Consider the following 23,819-nt stretch of genomic DNA (forward strand, 5'->3'; position numbering starts at 1 on the left):
CAAATGCATCTGTTATTCTCTGATCTAAACTCTGATGATTATACTCTGATTTGATAAACTCTGATATTTAAACTCTGACCCGACAAACTCTGATGACTTGAATTTTTCATGATGAAAGATATTCCTGTGAAGAATATGTTGCACTTAAACTGAATCTAGTCATAAGCCTCTCTAAAGTCTGAATTTTGTGATATTACAGCTGTGGAAATCCTTAACACACAACACATGAGTTAATTTTGTTACCTAGACTGTCTTACTTCTTAAGTATTAGATATGTACTCAGAAAAGAATCTGCTTTTCTCCTCTTATGAGCTAAGAGTTAATATATTTCAGTTATGGATCCTCAAGATATTTCTTCTCAGAAAAGAAAATCAAAAGAAAAGAAAAACAAAAGAAATTATCTCAGGTACTCCTTTGAGATCTTAGAAAATTTGTGAAAGGAAAGATCCAAGTGCACTGCTGGTATTAAGCAAATGCATCAAAAAATTAAGTTAATTTTTGGGGACTTTTCACATTCTCTGATTACTGGAGAAATACTCTGAGCAAACAAAAGTCTGATAAAGGTTATGACTCACTTACCATGAGAAGTTCCCTTTCAAAAGACAAATGTTGTTCAAAAGAGAAGAAATGGTATACTCTGATCCATTTGTGAGAAACTCGGCTTATGAGATGTTTAAAACATTTTCTTATTATCTGATTCTTTCTAATATTATTTGAGAAATTTGACAATCTCTGTAACATTAGAATATTCATGTTAACACACACCTCACTCCACTTCTGTGATTAACAATCTTTTCTTGGCTTCGAGTAATTTTTGACTAAAGTTCAATAAATATTTGCAAACTCTGAGGAGCAAGTGTCGTTTAGACCTTGAATATTTATCTCTCATCATTACAAGATTCTATGATCACCCTTTGATTTGTCATTTTTTAAGTCATTTATTTAAACTCTGGTCAATGGTCAGCCTCTGATCGAAGTCCGAGTTAAAATAAACATTTTGGTCAGATAATATTAGTTTTTATTATCAAACGGTAGAAAAACCATTTGAATTCCTGAGTGGAGAAAAACTCGGTAAATTATTATGTTTTATTGGTAAATGGTGCACGTTTGTTCAGATTCACACGCCACTCATTATTACTTCTCCACTACCAAGTCTTTTTACCGTTCAGTTTTTGCCACGTGCCCCACTAACGGAAAAATCAAAGTTTCGTATATACACTCATATATATATCGATTTTGAATTTTTTCTCTTCACTTTTCACACACGAATTTTAATCTCTCTCTCTCAAACCCTCTTCTCGTTTTCTCTCAAACATTTTATCAAACACCATACCTGCATAACCTCAAACTCTCATTTTCTTTTCAGAAATCATGTCGACTACTGCCTTCGAGTTCAATGGAGCAAAGTTTGTCACCAACAACTACTCAGCCATTCTGGATAACGATGAAGCACCCAAGGAGTTTCATCTTATTCAAGATTTCCTGGCTCACAGTGAGCTGATGTATGCTCTGACTGAGCCAGAGCTAATCTCTCCTTCTCAAGTTCTCACCCTCTGGAGATCAGCAAATTACGATGATGGAGGTGAAAATGGTTGTCCATCTCTCACCTGCAATTATGAAGGTCAAGAATATGCTATCTCACCAGCAACTATCAGGAAGGCTCTTCATCTTCCTGTAGAGAAGAAGTTTGATTCCTCAGTCCCTACTCAAACTCTGAGGGACATGATGATTTTTCTTGGGTACACAGCAAGTACTGACAAGATGGGAGAACTTAAGCGTCCACATCTCTGCAAGGAGTGGAGCTTCTTTTATGATTGCATCACCAGGGCTTTCGGCAACAAATGTAGCAACTTTGATGCCATCCCCATCTTCAGTCAACAGATTGGGTACTCTCTGATTCATAATCTCAAATTTGATATTGCTACATCTATCTTGAGATTCATTGGTGATAGGAGAAAAGAGAATATGAATATAGTCTATTATGCTAGATTCTGTCAGCTTATATTCTCTTACTGTTTTCCTGATGTGCCCATTCCTGAAACTGGTAATGAATTACCTTTTAAGATCACCAAACGTGCTTTTACTGATCTTATTAAGAAGGATAGCAAGAAACCACATGTGCCTGTATTTGCCATTCCTGTGACTGTACAGGATAAATTAAGAGTAGCTTTACCTGATAAGTATTCAGCTCTATTCTCTGATGAGAATATTCCACAGCCTTCACCTTCTACTGTTGATCCAGAACCAGTCCCAACCTCTGGTCCTTCCCAAAAGGGGCCAGTTGTAAAATCTACTCACACACTACCCTCTGATTCTTCACAACAAGGACCAGTTGAAAAATCTTCACCCAAGAGGATACTCAGATCCACCACAACCAAATCCCCAACCAAGCCCTCCCCTCCTCCCAGAAAAAGAAGATTTCTACAGAAAATTTCAGATTCTGAATCAGAAGAAGACATTCCTCCTCCTCCACCAGCAAAGAGACTGAGAAAGAAAATAAAGCCAACCTCTATTACTGATCTGACTGTGGAACCACCACAGTCAGAAGATCCTGAACAACCTTTGATTCCATTCTCTGATCCATCTGCAGAGCCACTTTTGATTGACCCTATTTCTGCAATGCCACTTGACACTGCTGCAGCTGACCAACAAATGTCAGAGTCAACCTCTGATCACATTGATCAAACTGAAGGAACAAAGTCTGTTGAAGAGAAAATTGCAGCTGATACTGAAATATCAGAAAAACCAACTGATGCACCTGGTCAATCAGAGGATGCACAAATAGAAATGGTCCTCCAGCTAATTCAAGATTCTTTAGTTCAACCTGATGATATTGTTGCAGCTCCTGCTCAGGAGATCCAAATGGCAGAAAACTCTGAGGCAGCTACTGAAGCTCTAGAGTCACATACTCTGAGTATTTTTCTTGCAGACATTGATGATGATGAAGGCACAGAAGTCACATCAACCCCCATAATCTCTGAGCCAGTCAGAGAAACTACACCAGAAAGGGTTGATTCCCCAGTTAAGGCACTGTCACCAGTTAGGGAATCCACTCCCTTTATAGCTTCTGCAGTTCCAAGCTCTCCAATTCCATTTTCTGAGCCTGCTAGAAGGAAAATTTGCCACTTGTCCTATAATCACAGGATGTGCAGGACCACATCACCTTCTGTGGAAGATAGGCTTACCTCTATTGAAGCTACTCAGGCTTCAATGCATTATACTCTGGCAGATTTGAGTGTTTCTGTGGCACAGCTGGTACAGGTTCTCACCTCTGCTGATGTCAAAAAGGGGGAGAAAACATCCAAAGACAAATGCAAACCTGATCAGCAATTAAAAAGGAAAAAGCCAGATGATGATGAGGAAGAAAAAGGGGAAATAAACAAACAGCAAAAGCTGAAGCTGCTGCAGAGTAAAGAAACAAAGAAGAACAGTAGAGAAGCAGCAAGCTCTGAGAGACCACCCAGAGAATCTCAAAAACACAAATCAATGGAATTGACTGTTGTAACTCAAGCTCAGAACATAACCAAAGCAGTCAGAGATTCAGATGCTATATCCAAAGAGATAGATCTTGTAAACCCTGAAGTGGAAAAGAAGAAAGAAAAATTGGTTGCTGAAGCTGAAAAGCTGATTGAAGCTGGAGACCCTGAGTCTCAGAAATTTTGTCAAACTCTGAAGTTCAGAGGCAAAGAAACCACTCTCTTCTATAAATCTCCTTCCTTGCAAGCAATTGATGAAGCCATGGCAAGGAAAATCTTTGAAAAAGAAAATCCAGGAGTAGATATTGAGGCCATCAGACTTGAAGAAGAAAGATTGGCTGCTGAGAAGAAGAAGATCAGCAAAACAAAATCTGATGAGCAAAGACAGATTACTGATTCCTCTCAGAAACAGAAAATTCCAAAGCAAAAGGGAATAGTAATCAGTGAAGTGAATTACACTGACATCAATAGACCAAGAACCAGATCTCAAACTCAAACTCTGCCTGAGTCTGACCCAAAAGACAAAGGTAAGAAACCAATTGATATAGTTCCTTCAATTCCTACTATGCCAAAGAAATCAGTAATTACATTAGCACCAGAGAATCCTACAAAGAGGATGGTCAAACTGAGCAAGAGTGTGAATGTAATAGCAAATGTATCTGAGCAATCAGAAGAAAAGGAAGTTGGATTGGTCAGAAGAAGAAAAGGTGAATCCAAATCAATTCCTGAGATAACTTTAACCTCTGACAATGCTCAAGTTAAAGCTTCAATAACTGAAGAAAAGATTAAAGATACTAAAGCTTCTTGGTTGAAGTTAAACTCTGAGAAGACTCAAGATGATCAGAAGAAAAAGAGTTTATATGGGAGTCTTGGTACAAATTTATACAAGGAAAGCTCAATGATTACCAGAGTAAGAACCCATGGTACCAGAGGGAAAGAAGCTTATGACACAACTGGTCTTGGTCATAGAAAAGAAAAGATTCAAACAGGCTCAGCAACTACTTTCAGAGATCCTTATCCTCTAACTGAAAAAGTAGGAGAAGCTGTTACACAGAAAGATCTTGTCAAAGTTGAGTCAGTACAGATTCTGATGGACACTCATGATGGGCCAGAAGATAAAGAAAAGATTGCTATATTTCTAGAATCTGGCAGAGTGTACAGGATATCAGAAGCTGACTTATTGCTGAAATCTCTGAGAGAACTGGAGCATTTTCACTATATGTTGGAGATTAAAAATGAAGCAGCTCAGAGGTGGTCAGATCTGATGAAGAAAACAATTAGTGAAAAGAGAAGATTCTATGGAATAAAGTCTGATGATGAATATATTCCACAAATAGCTCAAGATGATGGTTCTGAAATCAGCATGGAAAAGAATAGTTCTGTGATGGAGACTATTGCAAACACCAGAATCTTGGGTTATAACAATGAAGCAGACAGGCCTAGAGTCATTCAGCTTGGAGAAGCAATGAAGAGAAGCAAAGCTAATGCTTTGAGATCAGCCATATACCAGACAGGAGATGAGGATGAAGAGTTGAAGACTGTCAAAGCTCAAATGATACAAACTCTGAAACAAATTGAAGAAGATCTGATTACCAAGTTTGTTAAGGAGAGCTATGGGTATAGACTGATTGGATAATTAGTTCTGCTATGATCTGTAAGTTGTAATTAGTTCTGCCTATTCTGTAAGTATTAACTTATTTATGCAGATTAGTTACTTCATGCATTTGTCCTTGATTGTTTTTGACATCATCAGTAAATATATAGAACTTGTTCATTCTGTCTAATGTACAAGTTGGGGGAGATTGTTACATATTTGATGATGTCACAGGTATCTAACTTGTTTAGTGTGCAGAAGCAAATATCAGAGTTTAGCTGGAAATCAGAGTTTAACGTCTGACAGCTGGATCAGAGTTTAAGCGATGATCAGAGTTTACAGGCGGCTGATTTTCAGGAGCATATCTGACTAAGTAAGGAAGATAAAGATCAAGAGAGATTGTGCAGATCAGGACAGCAGAAGGATAGCTACTGATTAGATTATTTTAGGAAGCAGATAATTATAAATCAATCAGTAGATATCATGTAACTGTGTATATAAACACAGCTTAGGGTTTACTCTAGATAAGTTATCAATTGAATATCATTCGTGTAACCTAGCAGCTCTTAGTGATAAGATATAAATCACTAAGAGATTATTTGTAAACTACTGAGATTTGTGAATAAGAGGTTATTGAATTATTCTCTTATACTTGTGTTTGTTTTGGATTGTGTTCACTATATTATCATATATATAGTGAGTTTAGTCGGCCTAACATAGAGTTCGACAAGCAAATCCTTTAAGAGGATAACTCAACTGACACAATGAAAAAGCACACTAATTTAAACAGGAAATAATACTAAGTACAGTCTGGATTATATCTTACATTTTCCAGAATTCAAAAGTAAATACAAGCAGCCATTGTTCCTCTAGCCTGAACTAATCTTTCCTTGGTTTCTTGGCTCTTGCATTAATTAGATTGAGCTCAGCTCTCCTCTTTGCAGTTTCCTCTTCTCTCTTCTGAGTGAGTTTATTCTCAATCTCTTCAATCCTTGCTGTTATGGTACTCAGTGCCACTTGCTCCAGTGTATTCTCAGGTGGTGGTTGCTCTAGATTTTTCTTCATCTTCTCTAAAGTTTGTAGATGGACCATCTTCTTCAGTTTCTTGAAAGTGATATTCAGCTCCATTCCTTCAATTTTCATGATGACTCTTGATGGATGAGCACGAACCCTTGAAGTGTTGTGAACAGTCTCTATCGCTTTCCTTATTTCCAGAAGATCAATCAAATCTTTGAGCACACCTTTGTCTTCTTTTACTACTGACCACTTAACAGCAGCAACTGCACGAACAATTCTTTTAGAGGAGAATTTTCCAATCTCTGTAAGTGGTATGGCAGTGTTCTCAGACTCTTTCTTCTTTTTGAATATGATGGATGTTGGATTGCAAGTGATAACAGGAGCATTGGGATTCTCAGGTACTTCAGGGTTGTGTGGAGGCAATGGATATGGTGGTTGACGATTGATTGTTGATAAGTCCAAGTCTCTAATAGCAGCAAAGTTCAGACGATAAGCATATAGCAATTCAGCAGTTAGTCTTCCCTTGCTTGTCCTTGAGCACTTTTCTCTGACTTGAGCTTCCAGATACTTCAGTATACGAGGAGGGTAAGTTGATAATGCTTCATCAGTGAGTCCAATACTCTGAATCATACCATCCTTGAAATACTTGATAACTGAAGGCTTGTCATGAATTTCTAGTCCAATATCAGTGATCCATTCTTCCACCATATCTCTGAATACTTCATTATGCTTCTTGCCTGTTGAGATGATCTTATTCCTTACTACAAACAACTCAGTTAGAGAGAGATCTTTGAGAAATTGACTTGACACATGTTTGAGTCCATGGCCTTCCTTCTTTAGCTCGAATGATATATTCACCATCCATCCTCTTCTTGGAAGAACAGCAACTGATACAGTAGAAATGATATCATTTAACACCTCGTGGTAGTCATGAAGATCCTTGTAGTTGTTCCTAAAGGAGTCAAAGATATCTTTCACTTCATCATCATTGTTTTCTTGAATGACCTCTGGGAAATCAAACACAGCCCTGGCAATATCCCATTCATCTCCATCTTTGTGCAAGTTAGCAAGTCTCCTTTCCCTACGAATCCGTCTTTGATTTTCTAACTTCTCCCTCGCTCTCCTTAGCTCAGCAAAATCTCTAGAGACATCAGCAATATCTTGAGGATTTGCAATTTCATACTCTTCAGGAGGGAAGATGTCATTGTGATATGCAAGTTCATCAGCAAAGACTTCATTGTATGGGATTTCTCCTTCTTCTAGATCATCATCATCAGCACCAACCATCCTTATCACCCTGTCATCAACAAACTCAGGGATATACTCGTCATGACTGTAACTGAATTGACCTCTAAGAGCAGAGTCAATTAAATCTTCCGACACCCCTAAAATCACCCTTTTTCCTCTTGCTTTTTCTGCTGCTCTCTCCCCCTCAGTTGAGTAATCCTCTCTGGAAGGTTGAGATGCCAGCAACTTAGCCTCGAGAGCAGCCAACCTTTGCTCCATTGTAGATTTGATCTCCACCAACTCCTCCCATAGAACAAGATTTTCAGCTTCGAGATGTTGAACTTTAAACTTCAGAGTTTCAAATTCTGTCACAGATACAGTTGGAATTGTAGATTCAATTGTAGGTTGGGCTGTTGGGTTCTCACTTGTTCGTTCTGTAGGTGTTTCTCTCGTTTCACTCAGAACTAGAACACTCAGTGGGTTAGAAGGTTTCTGTATATCAAGTTCTGTAGGTGTTTCCCTCTCACTCAAAGAAGTGCCATCATCCATAGATGTACCTGCAGAAGAAATCTTCTTAGCCTCTTCTAGAGAGGTCACAGAAGGTGCAATGAAGGTTCGTGAGCCTTCATCCTCAGTTTCCTCGTCAGATGAATCTGAGTCATAAGAAACAAGTTGCCAACTACTCGAAGGTACTGAGTCCTTAGGTGGATCCTGAGTTGGAATCTCAGGGTGGGTAGACACAGGGCTCGAAGGATGTGATCCTTGAATTGGCGAAGCACCCTGGTTTCCCACGACTGCCTTTGACGGCGAATGACTTTGTGACAAGTCCTCAGTAACTGGCACACTTCCTGATATGAAGGGCTCAGAAACAGATTGCCGTTCACCTTCGAGAGGTGAAGAGTCCCTTAAGGGATCTGGGAATGTTCCTCCCAGGGGGGTAGACAAAGATGGAGAAGGCACTGGATCCGGAATTGGATCAGAAACAACAGTGTCTATCCCTGACATAGACGACAAAGTGTTGGCGACCGTCAATTCTTCAAACGTGTGTGCAACCTCACTGTGCAATGATATATCATGTGGTTGAGGTGGTGAAGAAATAGACATGTCTGCAGTTGTCTCAGGTTCTATTCTCCTTTCCTGACTAGGAGACAGAGCTGCAGTTTCAGAAACATTCTCCTTATGTGGTGCACTTAAGGCACTTTCTCCCTCTCGCTCAGAAATTTCAATTGGTTGGCCAAGGGGTTGAGAAGTTTCTGCTTCAGAAAAGTGTGAAGTGATGCCTTGGTTATGAATTTGTGGGATTTCAAATTCACTGGCATGTGTGATAGGTGATGATAGTTGATTGGAATCCAGTAAATTCTGAACCCAATCAGGTGCACTAAAGGACAAGTTGTCAGAGTCAGAAGGTATACCTGACTGAAGCAGTGGATTGTAGGTGTTGGTGAAAAGATCATCAATAGCCACTATGACATCATCAGATGGTGCAGCTACAGCGGTTTGAACAGGACTATCCACTTCATCCTCAGAATCAGTGGAATTATCCTGTAGTGAATCCTCTCCTTCAGATTGATCATTGTTTTCAGAGGAGTTCTCTGCAGCATCTTCCACTATCACTTCTTCTTCTACAGGAGTAGTCTGAGCCTCAGGAATATTGTCTTGAATAAGTGGCTCAGTGACTGGCTCAGCTTGTTCTTCAAGGACCTCTTCAGCAACCTCAGGAGCAACAACATTCTGAACATGAGGTGGAGGCAAGTTCTGAAGATTAAGAAATTCTTGCATTGCCTCAGTAAGCACCACATGTTCATTGTTGGTGTAGTTCTGATGACTCTCCAGCATTGAGATTACCCTTGTGGTCATAAAAGAGCAGATGACATTGTCTATATTTGGATAGACAGCTCTTTCAGCAGGGGTTAACATCTGATTCAGCACTATCTGGAAGAATCGAGGGTAGAGAAGTACATGTCTGTTCTTCCTCAGAGAGTCCTGAAAAGCTCCCATAATCAGATGACCCAAATTGATCCTTGTGTTCTGTGCTATTGCAATTCCAATTTCCTGGTTGAAAGTAGTAATTCCATGGAACCCTCCAGTCTTTTGTGCAAATACATGAGAAATGGAATTAAAGAAGAAATTCCATTCCCGAGGTAAGTGCTTAACACACATCTTTGCTGGAAGATCACCAGTTGGCTCCCTTTGGCAGTGGATAGCAAAGAAGAAATTGATCCTTTCAGCTCTGTCAGGAACTGCTTCAAAGTTCTCTGTTGGTAGTTGGAGAGCAGTGTTCAGGGTGTTGTCAGTGATAGACAGTGTTCGTCCCTGAATTTGACAAGTAAGACCAAGTACCTGTCCTGCGTTCACAACAGAAACAGAAGACAAGAAATCTCGTAGAAGAGATTTGTTAAGATAAACTGACTCTATCATAGCAAATCTTGCATAAGAAAATTCAGACATATATCGAACCCAGCGTCGATCATATTTGCTTGCGTAATTAAATTATTATTCTCAACAATTGTGAAATTTGTTTTCGGAATATCAAAATTTGCAACCATTTTTAATTAGAATTAAAAATGATTATAAATTTCGTGTCATGAATAATTACGAACAAATTTTCACTTATGTTACGAAAATAATTAATTAATAACGCTCCGTAAAACCCTAATTCCAAGAATTTCAGATTTCGATAAAATTAAAGTATGTTATACTTCTTGAAATTCTAAGAATAATGGTATCGGTCTCGCAAATTATTGACACTAAAATCCCGTTCAAACCTAGCCTAGAAGTCCAAAAGTTTCGAAAAACCCTTTCGAAACACGACAACGGATCGTTGAAAGATTGGTATGTAAAGGAAGCTCTTGGCACGGTGATTCTAAAACAGGTCTCGTAACGAAAAATGGGCAAGATCTAGTGGTGTTTTGATCGATTTGAAAATGGCGAGTACGGTGGTTTTTGAAAACGGCAGAGGAGAGCTTTCGTGTGTGTATAGGCTGTGTGTATATGAACTAATATTAAAAGAAACAACACAAGTGAAGACATATAAGCACACAGGGGACTGGGGCGCAAGTTGGTAAATGACCAACTTGCCCCTTATACACAACATAGGGGAAAAGCTAAGGCGCAAGATATGAAGTTACAAAACTGCCCTCTATACATGACTGTATAGAGGCGCAAGTTTGAATAACTTAAAAAGAAACTAAGTTGAGACACTGTATATACAGTGAAGAGTAATTGGCGCAACAAGAGAAAAGACCAAATTGCCCCCTATACACATGACTGTATAGGCGCAACTTTGGTCTATACTTAGAGTTTTTCAAAACAAAACTCTTGACACAATCGAACCATTAACCATTTCTATTAATAATCAGATGAATTTTGATTAAAACGAAATGATCTAATTAATTAACAAAAACCACAATTAATTCAAATAATATTTAACCAAATTAATTTCAGTCAAACAATATTTAATTAATTATGCTGCAATTATTTTAATTAAAATCTAATTAATGGAAAACTTATAAAAAATTGAATTGCTTCAAATCCATTAATCAAATTTAGATTAAAATATAAATCAAATAAATACTAGTATTCATTAATTGAATATAAGCACTTAAATGATTCAAGACAATTAAATTTTAAATATCTACCACATAGCAAATAGTCACATAATCATGTAATTCATATAAATTATGGCAAATAATTAAAACTAATTATCAGATAGATATGTAACATACTGGATGCTCTTTGTAAATTCACAAGTCCTGAAAATATGTACATTTTAAAACTTGTGAACTTACGAACAAATTGCAGTTATTTCTTGTCTAATTAATTAGACATATTTAACATCCCAAGTTCACCAACCAGTCTAGAGAAAGTGGATTCGTCTAGTGGTTTAGTGAAGATGTCTGCAATCTGTTGGTCAGTAGGTACAAAGTGTAACTCTACTGTTCCATTCATGACATGCTCACGAAGGAAATGATACCTGATATCAATGTGCTTTGTCCTGGTGTGTTGAACAGGATTGTTGGCAATGGCAATGGCACTCGTGTTATCACACAGAATCGGAATTTTATCCAACATGAGTCCATAATCTTGTAGTTGATTCCTCATCCACAAGATTTGAGCGCAGCAACTTCCAACAGCTATGTATTCAGCTTCCGCTGTAGACGTAGATACGGAGTGTTGCTTCTTGCTATACCATGACACCAACCTTCGTCCAAGAAACTGACAGCTTCCTGAGGTACTTTTCCTATCAATCTTACATCCTGCAAAGTCAGAATCTGTATATCCAATCAGATTAAAACCTGTATCTTTAGGGTACCAAATCCCTAGATTGGGGGTTCCCTTAAGATACCTAAAAATACGCTTAACAGCTATAAGATGAGACTCTTTAGGATCAGCCTAGAATCTAGCACATAAACAAGTTGCGAACATGATATCTGGCCTACTAGCAGTTAAGTACAAGAGAGAGCCAATCATACCTCGATACTTCGTGATGTCAACTGACTTACCAGATTTGTCCTGATCAAGTTTGACAGCAGTTGGCATAGGGGTTTTGGCAGGAGATGCTTCTTCCATTCCATATTTCTTCAGAAGATCCTTGATGTATTTAGATTGGTAGATAAAAATACCGTCAGGCTTCTGAATAACTTGAAGTCCTAGGAAGAAGGACAATTCTCCCATCATGCTCATCTCATACTTGCTCTGCATCAGCTTAGCAAATCTCTCGCACAAAAGATCATTAGTAGAACCAAATATAATGTCGTCGACATATACTTGTACAAGAATTATATCATCCTTATGCTTTTTATGAAAAAGAGTTTTATCGATGATACCTCCGGTGAAACCATTTTCAAGTAAGAACTTGGAAAGAGTGTCATACCAGGTTCGAGGGGCTTGCTTCAGGCCATAAAGTGCTTTGAAGAGAAAGTATACGAAGTCTTCAAATTCCTTGTCTTCAAACCCAGGGGGTTGTTCAACATAGACTTCCTCTTCTAGATCACCATTCAGGAATGCACTTTTCACATCCATCTGATATACTTTGAAGTTGGTTACATATTTGATGATGTCACAGGTATCTAACTTGTTTAGTGTGCAGAAGCAAATATCAGAGTTTAGCTGGATCAGAGTTTAAGCGATGATCAGAGTTTGCAGGCGGCTGATTTTCAGGAGCATATCTGACTAAGTAAGGAAGATAAAGATCAAGAGAGATTGTGCAGATCAGGACAACAGAAGGATAGCTACTGATTAGATTATTTTAGGAAGAAGATATTTATAAATCAATCAGTAGATATCATGTAACTGTGTATATAAACACAGCTTAGGGTTTACTCTAGATGAGTTATCAATTGAGTATCATTCGTGTAACCTAGCAGCTCTTAGTGATAAATTATAAATCACTAAGAGATTATTTGTAAGCTACTGTGAATTGTGAATAAGAGTTTAGTTGAATTATTCTCTTATACTGGTGTTTTATTCTTGATTGTGTTCACTATATTATCTTATATAGTGAGTTTATTCGGCCTAACAAGTGGTATCAGAGCCAGCTCTGTTGATATACCTACAGTGAGATCTTAATCACACAATCATGTCTGAGAAATCACAAAACAGTAGATATGAGTCTCTTAGGGTTCCGGTCCTCAGGGCATCTGAATATTCTGTCTGGAAAGTAAGAATGATCATGTTTCTGGAATCTACAGATCCAGAATATCTGGATAGAATTTATGATGGTCCACACATGCCAACAAAGCTCTCTGTTGCAGTGGGAGATGAACCCCAGAAGATGATCCCTAAAGAGAAGAAGGACTATACTCCAGAGGACATCTCATCTATAAGTAAAGATGCAAAGGTGAAGCATCTGTTGCATAGTGCTCTGGACAATGCTATGTCAAATAGAGTAATTGGATGCAAAACTGCAAAGGAGATATGGGATGCTTTGGAAGTCAGATGTCAAGGAACCAAAGCCATCAAAAAGAACAGAAGGACCATACTTACTCAAGAGTATGAACACTTTGATTCAAAATCAGGTGAATCACTGACTGATCTTTATGATAGATTTGTCAAGCTGCTGAATGACTTGTCTCTTGTGGATAAAGAATATGATCTGGAAGACTCAAATCTCAAATTTCTGCTTGCTCTTCCTGAAAAGTGGGATTTGAAAGTAACCACTATAAGAGACAATCTTGATCTTGAAGAGATGTCTCTGGATGAAATCTTTGGAAGGTTGAAAACTCATGAACTTGAGATGGAGCAAAGGAGCAAACGACATGGTGGGAAACCCAAACCAGTTGCCCTAAAAGTTCAAGAAGATTCAACTGTGAAAAGCAAAGGAAAAGCAATTGTCAAAAAGTCTGATACTGAGTCATCAAACTCTGATGTTGACTCAGACTCTGATATTCCTTCAGACTCTGATGACAGTGATACTGAGATGATGCAGCTGGCAGCATTAATGGTAAAAAGCTTCAAGAAGATGGCTTACAAGAACTTCAACAAAGGGAAGAAGTTCTCAAGGAAAGACAGAAACTCTGATAAGAAGGTCTTCAAAAGGAATGAAGGCAAAGAAGAAAAATCTGGAAAATCTGATAAGTCTAAATACACCTGCTTCAATTGTGGAGAGAAAGGACATTTTGCAACTGAGTGCAAGAAGGCTAAGAAAGAAAAGGAACAGGCCTTTATCACAAAGAAGGGGAGTTGGGCAGACTCATCAGAATCAGAGGAAGAAGTCAACTATGCCTTGATGGCAAACATGGACAACAGCACTGAGACTGTTGAAACTAAGGTACCTCATTCCACTCTTGCTTTTGATACTGAGGATATAACTGAATTAAGATTGTTTCTTAAAACTCTGCATGTTAGTTATAGAGATCAGACATTAGAAAATGACAGATTAAAATCTGAGATCTTGGATGTTAAGAAAAGAAATGATTATCTTGAAAAGGAACTAGTTCAGATGCTTGAAGTTCAGAAGGAAAGAGATGATTCTATCTTTGTTAAAAATGAACTCTTAAAGAAAAATGCTTCTCTTGAATCAGAACTTGCTAAGGAAAGAGAGATAATCAGAACTTGGACTAACTCAGGGAAGACTACTCAGAATATCTTAGAGAGTGGGAACTGGAAGAAAGGGTTAGGTTACTCTGATAAAAATGAAGCTGAGTCATATAAACAAGAAACCATTAAAATTGAAAAACCTAAGGTAGTTCCAGTAAGATTTGTTTCAGAATCAAAGACTAAGGACAAATCAAAAACTGATACTCCTAAACAGGTTAATATTGGTTTAATGACTCAGAAACAGCTTAAGCATAAACTCAAGGAGGTTAAGAAAGAAAACAGGATTAAGGAACCTAGGAAAAATAGGAATGGAAAGGTTGGAATAAACAAAAGCAACAATTACATGCCTATTCCAAATGCTCCTAGGAAAACTTGTCATAATTGTGGTAATCCTAATCATCTTGCTTCTTTTTGCAGGAAAAATAAGGACATAAATGCTATGTCTCCAAAATCAGAAGTTAAGACTAGGAATACTAGATTTAGACCAGAGAATCCTTGTTTTCATTGTGGTAGTTTATGGCATTCCATTTACACTTGTAAGGAATATCATAGTTTGTACTACAATTATTATGAATTAAAACCTTCTTTGAAGAAAAAGATTGATTCTCCTAGTTCAGCATCTGTTAAAAAGTCTGTTAGCACAAACTCTGATATAAACTCTGATAAATCTTCCGCTGCTAGTGTTAACAAACTTAACAAGAACAAAGGATCCAAGCAAGTCTGGGTCCTTAAAACTAATCATTAGTTATGTATGTGATTGCAGGGCAACAGGAAAAACATCCTAGTTCTGGACAGTGGATGCTCAGGACATATGACAGGAAATAAAGCCCTGCTATCAGACTTTGTGGAGAAGGCTGGCCCAAATGTTTCTTATGGAGATGGCAACATAGGGATAACTTTGGGATATGGCAATATCAATCTTGGAAATGTCATCATTCAATCTGTAGCTCTGGTCTCAGGACTTAAGCACAATCTGCTGAGCATAAGTCAAATCTGTGACAGAGGATATCATGTCAATTTCTTGGAAGAACACTGTGAGGTCATTAGTAAAAGAACTGGAAAAGTTGTTCTGAAAGGATACAGACATGGCAACATCTATGAAACTAAGCTATCTTTAAACTCTGAAAGCTCTGCAATCTGTCTACTTGGCAGAGCCAGTATTGAAGAAAGCTGGAACTGGCACAAGAAATTATCTCACCTGAACTTCAATAATATAAATGAACTTGTGAAGAAAGATCTTGTGAAAGGACTTCCAAAATCAGTTTTTACTCCAGATGGACTCTGTGATTCCTGTCAGAAAGCAAAACAGAGGAAGTCTTCTTTCAAAAGTAAAACTGAGTCCTCAATTCTTGAGCCATATCATCTGCTGCATGTTGATCTTTTTGGACCAGTAAATATAATGTCCATTGCAAAGAAGAGATATACTCTGGTCATTGTTGATGAATTTACCAGATATACATGGGTATATTTTCTTCACAGCAAGGATGAAACACCATCTTTATTGATTGAGCATGTCAGACAGCTGAATAAAATCTCTAAAGATGCAGTAAAGATCATCAGAAGTGATAATGGCACTGAGTTCAAGAATTTCAAGATGGAGGAGTTCTGTAAAGAAAATGGCATTAAACAGGAATTTTCAGCACCTGGAACACCTCAACAAAATGGTGTTGTAGAAAGGAAAAACAGAACTCTGATTGAAGCTGCTAGAACCATGTTGGAGGAAGCAAAGCTACCAACCTACTTCTGGGCTGAAGCTGTGCAGTCTGCCTGTTTCACACAGAATGCAACTCTGATTAACAAACATGGGAAAACTCCATTTGAAATGGTTAAAGGCAGAAAACCAAATCTCAAATACTTCCATATTTTTGGATGTAAATGTTTTGTTCTGAAAAATCATCCTGAACAGCTGACTAAATTTGATTTAAAAGCTGATGAAGGAATTTTTGTTGGTTATCCCTTATCAACAAAAGCCTTCAGAGTTTACAATCTGAGAACAAGGGTAATCATGGAATCCATTCATGTGTCCTTTGATGATAAGAAAATTACTGGAATGGAAGATTTTGAAGATCATGAGCAACTGAGATTTGAAGATGAAGATGCATTCTCTGATTCCATAAACTCTGACTCTGAGACAATATCAGAACATGTCACTACTAATCATCAACCTCAAGCACATGTTGAGGGGGAGCACTTTCAAAATAAAAATCTGAATGAAAATGTTGCAGACTCGGCAGAAAACACAAACTCTGATTCTGACTCCTCAAACTCTGATCACTCTACATCAGAGAATCAGGAGAACACATCTTCAGGGGGAGCATCAGAAACTCAGAATGCTCATGGAGATAGCATGGATAATGGGGGAGAGGCATCAGAAACTCAGAATGATACTGGCATGGATCATGGGGGAGGATCTAGTTCCAGAAATCAACTGCCACATGAAAGAAAATGGACAAAGTCTCATACACCAGATCTGATTATTGGGGATCCAGATGCTGGAGTACAAACCAGAACTGCAACAGCAAATGAGTGTTTATTTCATTCATTTTTATCTCAAACAGAACCAAAGAAAGTGGAAGAAGCCTTGAAGGATGCAGACTGGGTAACAGCAATGCAGGAGGAATTAAATGAATTTGAGAGAAATAAAGTCTGGACACTTGTACCAAGACCAAAGAACAGATCAATAGTTGGTACTAAATGGGTTTTCAGGAACAAAACAGACAGTGATGGTGTAATTACAAGAAATAAAGCCAGACTGGTAGCTAAGGGATACTCTCAACAAGAAGGAATTGACTATGATGAGACCTTTGCTCCAGTTGCCAGATTGGAAGCAATCAGAATTTTCTTGGCTTATGCAGCACACAAGAAGTTCAAAGTGTTTCAGATGGATGTAAAGAGTGCTTTTCTCAATGGGGAGTTGGAGGAAGAAGTGTATGTTGAACAACCTCCAGGATTTGTGGACACAAAATTTCCAGATCATGTCTACAGATTGGATAAAGCACTGTATGGACTAAAGCAAGCACCTAGAGCATGGTATGAAACTCTGGCTCAATTTCTTTTGGACAGTGGTTTCAACAGAGGTACAATTGATAAAACTCTTTTTTATCTCAACCATGGTAATGACCTGCTATTAGTTCAAGTCTATGTAGATGATATTATTTTTGGGTCTACTAATCCTAAACTCTGTGAGAGATTCTCAAAGCTTATGCAGTCTAGATATCAGATGAGCATGATGGGAGAAATGAGCTATTTTTTGGGACTTCAAGTTAAACAGACTGATGAAGGAATTTTCATTAATCAGTCTAAATATACCAAGAACCTGCTAAAGAAATTTGGCATGCAGGATAGCTCAGCTGCTACCACTCCAATGGCAACTGCCACTAAGTTAGATAAAGATACTGGTTCACCAGTAGAAATTACTAACTACAGAGGTATGATAGGCTCACTCCTATATCTGACTGCTAGTAGACCTGATATCATGTATGCAACCTGTCTCTGTGCAAGATTTCAAGCAGATCCAAGAGAACCACACCTTGTAGCAGTCAAGAGGATTTTCAAATATCTCAAAGGAACAATTGAGATGGGACTCTGGTATCCCAGAGAATCAGACTTTACACTGATTGGTTACTCTGATGCAGATTTTGCAGGATGCAAAATAGACAGAAAAAGTACAAGTGGGAGCTGTCAATTTCTTGGAGGAAGATTAGTTTCTTGGTTTAGTAAGAAACAAAAATCTATTTCCACATCCACTGCAGAAGCAGAGTATATTGCTGCAGGAAGCTGCTGTGCTCAGATTTTATGGATGAAGAATCAACTACTGGATTATGGGTTAACTCTGACTCAAATTCCTATTTATTGTGATAACCAAAGTGCTATTGCTATGACAGGAAATCCAGTACAGCACTCCATGACCAAGCACATCAGCATAAGGTATCATTTTATCAGAGAACATGTGATGGAAGGAACAGTAGAGCTTCACTTTGTTCCAACAGATCAGCAGTTGGCAGATATCTTCACCAAACCTCTGGCTGAAGCAACATTTACAAGGCTTGTAAACGAATTAGGGATGATCTCTGGTCCTCTCTAAACTCTGATACATTGCATAATACTATATCTGTTAATGTTTGCTATTGTTAACATGATCTACAACTGCATCTGTTATTCTCTGATCAAGACTCTGATGATTATACTCTGACTTGATAAACTCTGATATTTAAACTCTGACCCGACAAACTCTGATGACTTGAATTTTTTTTCTTGATGAAAGATATTCCTGTGAAGAATATGTTGCACTTAATTGAATCTAGTCATAAGCCTCTCTAAAGTCTGAACTTTGTGATATTACAGCTGTGGAAATCCTTAACACACATCACATGAGTTAATTTTGTTACCTAGACTGTCTTACTTCTTAAATATTAGATATGTACTCAGAAAAGAATCTGCTTTTCTCCTCTCATGAGCTAAGAGTTAATATATTTCAGTTATGGATCCTCAAGAAATTTCTTCTCAGTAAAGAAAATCGAAAGAAAAGAAAAACAAAAGAAATAATCTCAGGTACTCCTTTGAGATCTTAGAAAATTTGTGAAAGGAAAGAACCAAGTGCACTGCTGGTATTAAGCAAATGCATCAAAAATTGAAACAATTTTTTTGGTGACTTTTCACATTCTCTGATTACTGGAGAAATACTCTGAGAAAACAAAAAGTCTAATAAAGGTTATAACTCACTTACCATGAGGAGTTTCCTTTCAAAAAGACATTTGTGATTCCAAAGAGAAGAAATAAGTATACTCTGATTCATTTGTGAGAAACTCGGCTTATGAGATGCTTAAAACATTTTCTTATTATCTGATTCTTTCTAATATTAATTAAGAAATTTGACAATCTCTGTAACATTAGAATATTCATGTTAACACACACCTCACTCCACTTCTGTGATTAACAATTTTTTTTTGGCTTCGAGTAATTTTTGACTAGAGTTCAACAAATATTTGCAAACTCTGAGGAGCAAGTGTCGTTTAGATCTTGAATATCTATCTCTCATCATTACAAGATTCTATGATCACTCTCTGATTTGTCAATTTATAAGTCATTTATTTAAACTCTGGTCAATGGTCAGTCTCTGATCGAAGTCCGAGTTAAAATAAATATTTTGGTCAGATAATATTAGTTTTTATTATCAAACGGTAGAAAAACCATTTGAATTCCTGAGTGGAGAAAAACACGGTAATTAATTGTGTTTTATTGGTAAATGGTGCATGTTTGTTCAGATTCACACGCCACTAATTATTACTTCTCCACTACCAAGTTTTTTTACCGTTCAGCTTTTGCCACGTGCCCCACTAACGGGAAAATCAAAGTTTCGTATATACAATCGTATATATATCGATTTTGAATTTTCTCTCTTCACTTTTCACACACGTATTTTACTCTCTCTCTCTCAAACCCTCTTCTCATTTTCTCTCAAACATTTTGTCAAACACCATACGTGCATAACTTCAAACTCTCATTTTCTTTTCAGAAATCATGTCGACTACTGCCTTCGAGTTCAATGGAGCAAAATTTGTCACCAATAACTACTCAGCCATTCTGGATAACGATGAAGCACCCAAGGAGTTTCATCTTATTCAAGATTTCCTGGCGCACAGTGAGCTGATGTATGCTCTGACTGAGCCAGAGTTAATCTCTCCTTCTCAAGTTCTCACCCTCTGGAGATCAGCAAACTACGATGATGGAGGTGAAAATGGTTGTCCATCTCTGACCTGCAATTATGAAGGTCAAGAATATGCTATCTCACCTGCAACTATCAGGAAGGCTCTTCATCTTCCTGAAGAGAAAAAGTTTGATTCATCAGTCCCTACTCAAACTCTGAGGGACATGATGATCTTTCTTGGGTACACAGCAAGCACAGACAAAATGGGGGAACTTAAGCGTCCACATCTTTGCAAGGAGTGGAGCTTCTTTTATGATTGCATCACCAGGGCTTTCGGCAACAAATGTAGCAACTTTGATGCCATTCCCATCTTCAGCCAGCAGATTGGGTATTTTCTAATCCACAATCTCAAATTTGATATTGCCACTTCTATTTTGAGATTCATTGGTGATAGGAGAAAAGAAAATATGAATATTGTCTACTACTCAAGATTTTGTCAGCTTATATTTTCTTACTGCTTCCCTGATGTGCCCCTTCCTGAAGATGGAAATGAACTCCCATTTAAAATTACCAAAAGAGCTTTTACTGATCTGATTAAGAAAGATAGTAAAAAGAATGTTGTGCCTGTATTTGCTATTCCTGTGACTGTACAGGATAAACTAAAGATAGCCTTACCAGACAAGTATGAAGCCTTATTCTCTGATGAGAATATCCCACAGCCTCCATCTCCAGATCGTAACCCAATAGTAACTGCAGATCCCAAACCAACCTCTGGTTCTTCTCAACAAGGACCAGTTGTAATATCTTCACCAAAAAGAGTACTGAGGTCTTCTAGATCCCCATCCAAACAGCCATCTCCTCCTCCCAGGAAAAGAAGATTCCTTCAGAAGATTTCAGATTCTGAATCAGAAGAAGATATTCCTCCTCCTCCACCAGCAAAGAAACTGAGAAAGAAAATAAAGGCAACCTCTGTTACTGATCTGACTGTGGAACCACCACAATCAGACGATCCTAAACAACCTTTGATTCCATTCTCTGATCAATCTGCAGAACCATTGTTGATAGAACCTATCTCTGCAGTGCCACTTGATATTGCTGCAGCTAACCAACAAATGTCAGAGTCAACCCCTGATCACAATGATCAATCTGAAGGGGCAAAATCTGTTGAAGAGAAATTAGCAGCTGATATTCTTGTGTCAGAAACAGTTCCTGCTGTCCCCAATCAATCAGAAGATGCACAGATAGAGTTGGTTTTGCAAATGATTCAGGATTCTCTGCTTCAACCTGAAGTTCTTGTTGCAGCTCCTGCTCAGGAGATTACTGAAGCTGCAAACTCTGATGCAGCTACTGAAGCTCTAGAGTCACATACTCTGAGTATTTGTCTTGCAGACATTGATGATGATGAAGGAACAGAAGTCACATCAACTCCTATAATCTCTGAGCCAGTCAGAGAAAATTCACCAGAAAGGGTTGATTCCCCAGTTAAGATACTGTCACCAATTAGGGACTCCACTCCATTTACAGCACCTGCAGTTCCAAGCTCTCCAATTCCATTTTCTGAGCCTGCTAGAAGGAAAATTTGTCACTTGTCATATAATCACAGGATGTGCAGAACCACATCACCTTCTGTGGAAGATAGGCTTACCTCTATTGAAGCCACTCAGGCTTCAATGAATTATACTCTGGCAGATTTGAGTGCTTCTGTGGCACAGCTGGTACAGGTTCTCACCTCTGCTGATGTCAAAAAGGGGGAGAAAACATCCAAAGACAAATGCAAACCTGATCAGCAATTAAAAAGGAAAAAGCCAGATGATGATGAGGCAGAAAAAGGGGAAATAAACAAACAGCAGAAGCTGAAGCTGCTGCAAAGTAAAGAAACAAAGAAGAACAGTAGAGAAGCAGCAAGCTCTGAGAGACCACCCAGAGAATCTCAAAAACACAGATCAATGGAACTGACTGTTGTAACTCAAGCTCAGAACATAACCAAAGCAGTCAGAGATTCAGATGCATTATCCAAAGAAATTGATCTTGTGAACTCTGAAGTGGAAAAGAAGAAAGAAAACTTGGTTGCTGAAGCTGAAAAGCTGATTGAAGCTGGAGACCCTGAGTCTCAGAGATTTTGTCAAACTCTGAAGTTCAGAGGCAAAGAAACTACTCTCTTTTATAAATCTCCTTCCTTGCAAGCAATTGATGAAGCTATGGCAAGAAAAATCTTTGAAAAAGAAAATCCAGGAGTGGATATTGAGGCCATCAGACTGGAAGAAGAAAGATTGGCTGCTGAGAAGAAGAAGATCAGCAAGACAAAATCTGATGAGCAAAGACAGATTACTGATTCCTCTCAAAAGCAGGAAATTCCAAAGAAAAAGGGAATAGTAATCAGTGAAGTAAACTACACTGATATCAACAGACCAAGAACTAGATCTCAGACTCAATCTGAATCTGATATAGCAGACAAAGGAAAGAAACCTGTTGATGGAGTTCCTTCAGCTACTCCTGTAATAAAGAAGTCAATGATCAAGATAGCATCAGAGATTCCTTCTAAGAGGATGTTAGAGCTGAGCAGAAATGCAAATATAATTACTGATGTATCTGATCAAGTTATAAAAAGAGAAGCTGGATTAATGAGAAGAAGAAGAGGTGAAAGCAAGCCAATATCTGATATAGCTTTAACCTCTGACAATGCTCAAGTTAAAGTTCCAGTTGAAGAAGAGAAAGTCAAAGAAGCTTATGACACAACTGGCCTTGGTCATAGAAAAGAAAAGATTCAAACAGGCTCAGCAACTACTTTCAGAGATCCTTATCCTCTGACTGAAAAAGTAGGAGAAGCTGTTACACAGAAGGATCTTGACAAAGTTGAGTCAGTACAGATTCTGATGGACACTCATGATGGGCCAGAAGATAAAGAAAAGATTGCTATATTTCTAGAATCTGGCAGAGTGTATAGAATATCAGAAGCTGATTTATTGCTGAAATCTCTGAGAGAGCTGGAACATTTTCACTATATGTTAGAGATCAAGAATGAAGCAACTCAGAGATGGTCAGATCTGATGAAGAAAACAATTAGTGAAAAGAGAAGATTCTATGGAATAAAGTCTGATGAAGAATACATTCCACAAATAGCTCAAGATGATGGTTCTGAGATCAGCATGGAGAAGAATAGCTCTGTGATGGAGACTATTGCAAACACCAGAATCTTGGGTTATAATAATGAAGCAGACAGGCCTAGAGTCATTCAGCTTGGAGAAGCAATGAAGAGAAGCAAAGCTAATGCTTTGAGATCAGCCATATACCAGACAGGAGATGAAGATGAAGAATTGAAGACTGTCAAAGCTCAAATGATACAAACTCTGAAACAAATTGAAGAAGATCTGATTACCAAGTTTGTTAAGGAGAGCTATGGGTATAGACTGATTGGCTGACTAAGTTCTGATATGTACTGTAAGTTGTAATTAGTTCTGCTCAATCTGTAAGTTATGATTCATTTATGCAGATTAATTATTTCTTGCATTTGTCCTTGATTGTTTTTGACATCATCAGTAAATATATAGAACTTGTTCATTATGTCTAATGTACAAGTTGGGGGAGATTGTTACATATTTGATGATGTCACAGGTATCTAACTTGTTTAGTGTGCAGAAGCAAATATCAGAGTTTAGCTGGATCAGAGTTTAAGCGATGATCAGAGTTTGCAGGCGGCTGATTTTCAGGAGCATATCTGACTAAGTAAGGAAGATAAAGATCAAGAGAGATTGTGCAGATCAGGACAACAGAAGGATAGCTACTGATTAGATTATTTTAGGAAGAAGATATTTATAAATCA

Source organism: Daucus carota, chromosome 7, assembly GCF_001625215.2.
Source record: "Daucus carota subsp. sativus chromosome 7, DH1 v3.0, whole genome shotgun sequence".
NCBI lineage: Eukaryota > Viridiplantae > Streptophyta > Magnoliopsida > Apiales > Apiaceae > Daucus > Daucus carota.